Source organism: Brachyhypopomus gauderio, chromosome 2 (genome assembly GCF_052324685.1).
Source record: "Brachyhypopomus gauderio isolate BG-103 chromosome 2, BGAUD_0.2, whole genome shotgun sequence".
In the NCBI taxonomy this organism is placed as follows: domain Eukaryota; kingdom Metazoa; phylum Chordata; class Actinopteri; order Gymnotiformes; family Hypopomidae; genus Brachyhypopomus; species Brachyhypopomus gauderio.
This window is the reverse complement of record NC_135212.1, coordinates 26,869,978-26,874,963: the sequence shown is the minus strand read 5'-3', so window position 1 is coordinate 26,874,963 and position 4,986 is coordinate 26,869,978.

Here is a 4,986-nt window from a genome sequence, read left to right as displayed (position 1 = left end):
TGCCTCATGGTTTATGGGTCAAACACGAGATAATGGCATGGAGGTTTCTGAAGTTGTAACCGAGTGTAGGCTGTATTCCCCGCCATGACTCATTAATCCAAATCTCTCCAGCCTAATAGGCTATAAATAAAAATATTTCTGCATATAAATGTATTAAGTCCTGGGGAAAGACGTTCTGGATAAATTAGGTAAGGAATTATGGAATCAGCAGTTGAGTGTAGAAAGCGGGATGCTTTGATTTGTCAGAACGTCTTTAGAGTGACTGAACTTTAGGAAGAATTAAGACATTTATTTGCGGCAGAAAAGATCAGCCTTGAAACGGAACCCATCCTGAGTTGATCAATCCAGCACAGATTTTTCATGGATGCCTAAAGTCTAGTCAAATTTAATCAAGTTAACTATAATCTCTGTATGAAGACCTACATAGCATAATCTAACTTCTGCAGTCCATTATTTCTATAAAGATGCAGAAGGTAATGCTGTCATGATAAACACCATTGCCAAGGTAGTATATTAACATTATTAGTAGGGGGGTACATACCTACAAACATTTATGCACAAAATGTAAAAAAGTTATAATGCCACCTATTGGCAATAGTTTGTAGAGCTGTGCTTGATTTTGGGGGTCAGTCAAGTCTTGATATGAAAACAACCCAGAGGAAGGAAAATTTTTAAAGGATATCTCCTTAATATCTCTGTCAACCATACTTAATTACATTTTTTACCGGGACCATTTTATTCTTTTATGGGAAAGAGTAGTGGAAGCTAGGCTTAGAGGAGAGGTAGAGATCTGTGAGCAGCAGTATGGTTTCATGCCAGCTAAGTGCACCACAGATGCTATGCTTTGCTTTGAGAGTATTAATGGAGAAGTATAGGGAAGGACAGAAGAGTTACATTGTGTGTTTGTTGACTTAGAGAAAGCTTATGATAGAGTACTGAGACAGGAGCTGTGGTATTGTATGAGGTAGTCAGGACTAGCAGAAAAGGATGTAAGGGTGGTGCAGGATATGTATGAGAATGGACTGGAGACAGTGGCACTGACAAAGAGACAGTTGAGGGAGATGGAGGTGTCTGAGATGAAGATGTTGAGATTCTCGTTTGGAGTGACAAGGAAGGATAGGATCAGAAATGAGTTTATTAGCGGATCAGCACATGTAGCATGTTTTGGAGATAGAGTTAGAGAAGCGAGATTGAGATGGTTTGGAAATGTACAGAGGAGTGAGGAGAGGTATATTGGTAGGAGGGTTGTGTGGATGGAACTTCCAGGCAAGAGGAGGAGAGGTAGACCTAAGAGGAGGTTTATGGATGCAGTGGTAGAGGATATGAGAGTGGCTTGTGTGTCAGTGGAGGACATTCAGGGCAGGGCCAGATGGAGGAGTTTGATCCGCTGTGGCAACCCCTAAATGAGAATTGCCGAAAGAAGAAGAAGAATTCTTTTAGATGAACTGATTGAATTAGAATCAGTTCACTAAAAAGATTTGATCAAAAGATTCGTTCACCGAATCGTTCAGTGCTTGGCAGAACTCTGACCCACCTAACTGATACACTGCTGAACGGTTCATGTTTCAGTTTAGTTCATGGCCTTAGGGACCAGGAGACGAGAGTGTTGTAAAAAAATTATAAATAAAAAATATGCAACTAAATGTTGGGTTTATTATAGGAAATGTAAATCACATTACAAATACAGTAATCCCTTCTTTGTTGCATTCTGGAGATTCCAGAACCACCCGCAATAACCGAAAATCCGCGAAGTAGAAACAGTATATTTATGAGAACGAGAGCCGGCAGTTCAACGAATCAGAGAGTGAATGAGAGCCTTCAGTTCATGAACGAATCAGAGAGTGAAGAAGAGCCCTCAGTTCAGTGAAAGAATCAGAGAGTGAACGAGAGCCTTCAGTTCATGAACGAATCAGAGAGTGAACAAGAGCCCTCAGTTCAGTGAAAGAATCAGAGAGTGAACGAGAGCCTTCAGTTCAGTGAAAGAATCAGAGAATGAACGAGAGCCCTCAGTTCAGTGAACGAGTTAGAGAGTGAACGAGAGCCCTCAGTTCAGTGAACGAATCAGAGATTGAACAAGAGCCCTCAGTTCAGTGAAAAAATCAGAGAATGAACGAGAGCCCTCAGTTCAGTGAACGAGTTAGAGAGTGAACGAGAGCCCTCAGTTCAGTGAACGAATCAGAGAGTGAACAAGAGCTCTCAGTTCAGTAAACGAATCAGAGAATGAACGAGAGCCCTCAGTTCAGTGAAAGAATCAGAGAATGAATGAGAGCCCTCAGTTCATGAACGAATCAGAGAATGAACAAGAGCCCTCAGTTCATGAATGAATCAAAGAGTGAACGAGAGCCCTCAGTTCAGCAAACGAATCAGAGAATGAACGAGAGCCCTCAGTTCAGCGAACGAATCAGAGAATGAACGAGAGCCCTCAGTTCAGCGAACGAATCAGAGAGTGAACGAGAGCCCTCAGTTCATAAACGAATCAGAGAATGAACAAGAGCCCTCAGTTCATGAACAAATCAGAGAATGAACAAGAGCCCTCAGTTCATGAATGAATCAAAGAGTGAACGAGAGCCCTCAGTTCAGCGAACGAATCAAAAAGTGAACAAGAGCCCTCAGTACAGTGAATGAATCAGAGAATGAACGAGAGCCCTCAGTTCAGTGAACGAATCAGAGAGTGAACGAGAACCCTCAGTTCAGTGAACGAATCAGAGAGTGAACAAGAGCCCTCAGTTCAATGAACGAATCAAAAAGTGAACGAGAGCCCTCAGTTCAGCGAACGAATCAGAGAATGAACAAGAGCCCTCAGTTCATGAACAAATCAGAGAATGAACAAGAGCCCTCAGTTCATGAATGAATCAAAGAGTGAACGAGAGCCCTCAGTTCAGCGAACGAATCAAAAAGTGAACAAGAGCCCTCAGTACAGTGAATGAATCAGAGAATGAACGAGAGCCCTCAGTTCAGTGAACGAATCAGAGAGTGAACGAGAACCCTCAGTTCAGTGAACGAATCAGAGAGTGAACAAGAGCCCTCAGTTCAATGAACGAATCAAAAAGTGAACGAGAGCCCTCAGTTCATGAATGAATCAGAGAATGAACAAGAGCCCTCAGTTCAGTGAACGAATCAAAGAGTGAACGAGAGCCCTCAGTACAGTGAACGAATCTGAGAGTGAACGAGAGCATTCAGTTCAGTGAACGAATCAGAGAATGAACGAAAGCTCTCAGTTCAGTAAACGAATCAGAGAATGAACGAGAGCCCTCAGTTTGGTGAATGAATCAGAGAATGAACGAGAGCCCTCAGTTCAGTGAACGAATCAGAGAGTGAACGAGAGCCCTCAGTTTGGTGAACGAATCAGAGAGTGAACGAGAGCCCTCAGTTCATGAACGAATCAGAGAATGAACGAGAGCTCTCAGTTCAGTGAACGAATCACTGAGCAAGCACAGTTCCCTCGCAATGATTCTCGCACCAGATTCGCGGGTGATTCGGTGATTCACAGACCACACAGCAGTTCCCCTGCCGGCCTGCACGGTCGCTGCTGAGCTCAACTACTGAACTGAGAAAACAACGAATCAGCTGAGGAAGTGATTCGATTCAGTACATTCACTCAAATGATTTGTTCATTCGAACAAATCGTTCGTGAACGACACAACACTAATGGAGACAGAAAAACCCATTGATCTATGAAAAACCTACCGAACATCCCTGGCTTCACATACAGCCAATGTTTACATTACAAACGTGTAAAAATACAGTTATATAATGCGCTTTCAGTTGTGTCTGCCAAAACGTGTGGACATTTCAGCCTACAAGAACTTGATGTAAAATTTGAGGAAACAGGTTGCGATAAGTTTGCCGTATATACAATTTTGACTTTTTTGTGTAATGCTATATCTCTGTTAAAACTGGAGGCATAACTTTGTATGATATAATTATTAAATGTAACGCAGTGCAATACTAAAAACCAGTTCAAACTCTGTGTGTATACACACTAGCAATATATGATGATTTATTTGAACCAAAGTTTGCTACAAATTGATTCAGTTGGCATGAAGTTGTAGCTTCACGTATTGGCTGACAGTTAGTCTTTGTTGAACACATTGAAGTTACACAGGCCTAATAATTAGGAACAAACAAAAATATACGTTGAAGACTATGCCAACCTCTGACGATATGTAAATGGATACTCTCCATGAATATATTACTGTTAATTTGTTCTAAACGCAAATAGGAATTATCCTCGCTAGTTAACGTTAACCATACATGCACAAGTATGTAACCAGATAGTTAATATTTTCTTAGTGAGCTGGATTGCCTGAGCATGTTTTTAGACACATGTTCCACAGTATGGTAAACCGATTAAGATTAGTGTACTTGTAACTGCAACAAACAGCTAATAAATTAGAAGATTAATGTTGGAAAACAGTAAAGCCATTCCACGGACAGTTTTATGAAGTCATATGCTTCCATGCCAGAAGAAATAAACCTAAAAACTTGGTTGTCACTAGTAACACAGTTGACAGCTCTGCATACAGACTAGAGAGCATATTTACACCAACCACTATGGGTTTTTTTTCCTGATCAGTGGCATCTTTTCTTGAATAAAATCTATGGAAATATTTTCACCCAGTAAGACAGGGGTTAGCAACTGCATCATTATTGCACAATTGTCTTCTCTTCTTTAAATCATTAATCAATCTAAACAATCTGCTGATGATTTGAATAAGGTTGATCATGAAAACTCAAAAGAATGCATTCTCTACCAGATTGGACCTTACTGACTTCTGCCTACAATATGTTTTCTTTGCTAATTTCTCTAACCTAAGAGTAGTTTGTCACATGAAAGTACCAAATATGAAAATAAACATGGGGATTAGCCTTAGGCTAAGAAATGCATAGATAAGAATGAAATGATGTAATTTTCATCCACTTCCATGTCAGTTGAAAGCATACATCTGACGAAGAACAGCATAATAGCAACTGTTGAGAAAAACA